The following is a 1,453-nucleotide window of genomic DNA, read 5'->3' as shown; positions in this document are numbered from 1 at the left end:
GGCATATCTTCCAGGGCTTTAGGTAGTACTTTATCACAAAGTATATCGTACGTAGAAGCTCCCATAAAATGAAGAAGTAAAGGTTTTCGGTTCGTTAAATCAGCATTGTAAATTTTCAACGCGGTTTCAAACCGTTTAACCCATCGGCTCCATGTTATGGTTTTCCGATCAAATGCGTCGAATGTAAATGCGGACATTGTATTGCCAGCAGTATTTCTATTTTTCTGTGAGTCAGGCATTTTGCGAAATGCAATTTTAAACAGAGCTATCGTATAATTCAGAAACCGATCCTCGTCGCCAGAACTGTTAGGAAAAAGGCTCTTTCAAGCGAAATGAATATGCACGCGTTTATTTGCTGACTGACTTCTAGTCGTTGTTTCTTTTTATTTTGTGCTTATTACTAGTACGCTACAATACGTCGTATGCTACAATTACATACTTAAATATTGATTAAGTATACAGTATATAACACCATACTTGGGACCCTTCGTCAATCATAGATATTATCGCTTTTCAGGAATTCTGACCTTGTGGGGCTTATCAAAAGATAATTTCGGTAGCATGATATCTGTGAGCTTGATAGCGTGATCATCCAGAAAAGGCTTGAGAACGTCCAAGTGTCCCCAAAGATCTCCACTATTCATACTGATTACATTGGGCAGCCGTATGGAGCTCCAGCAGGCCTCCTTTTCTATCAGAATAGATAGGAGAGGAGGTCGTGAAACCTGTTGTCACATATGCGGCACTGGCCTGGTGGCCAAAAGCAAAGAAAGCTAGTGCGGGTGCCACCTTGAGCAAGCTACACAGCTTGATCTGTGTGGCCATCACAGGAGCTATGCGCACCTGTCCAACGGATGCCCTCAGTATAATTACAGGCATCCGTTGGACAGGTGCGCATAGCTCCTGTGATGGCCACACAGATCAAGCTGTGTAGCTTGCTCAAGGTGGCACCCGCACTAGCTTTCTTTGCTTTTGGCCACCAGGCCAGTGCCGTATATGTGACAACACGTTTCACGACCGTATTTAAAGACCAATACGTTAGTTTGGCTGATATTCCCAAAGTTTTACCATGGGGTCTCTGGCAGGCATAAAACGCCCTTGTAGCCTTGTTGGTAATGTTTGGGAGATGTGAGTTCCAATTGAGCCTTTTGTCCAGGGTTACCCCTAGATACTTCGCCTCTTCTGAGAACTCAATTTCTGTCCCTGCCAAGGTGGGTTTAGTCAAGTTGACTTTCCTTCTTTTGGTAAATGGGACAACGGTGGACTTCTGCGGGTTTATTGACAATCCCTTTGAAGCACACCCGTCTTCCGTTAAACTGCGCGCAGCTTGCAATCTGGAACAAATTGTGTCCTCATGCCAGCCGACAACGTAGATGACTAGGTCATCTGCATATCCATATGCCTTGAACCCATTGCCATTTAGCTTTTCGAGAAGTTCGTCAACAACCAGTGT

The sequence above is a fragment of the Rhagoletis pomonella genome, unplaced genomic scaffold, assembly GCF_013731165.1.
Source record: "Rhagoletis pomonella isolate Grant_MI unplaced genomic scaffold, Rhpom_1.0 Rhpom_scaffold_00001, whole genome shotgun sequence".
Classification (NCBI taxonomy): Eukaryota; Metazoa; Arthropoda; class Insecta; order Diptera; family Tephritidae; genus Rhagoletis; species Rhagoletis pomonella.
Note: the sequence above shows the minus strand (reverse complement) of the source record.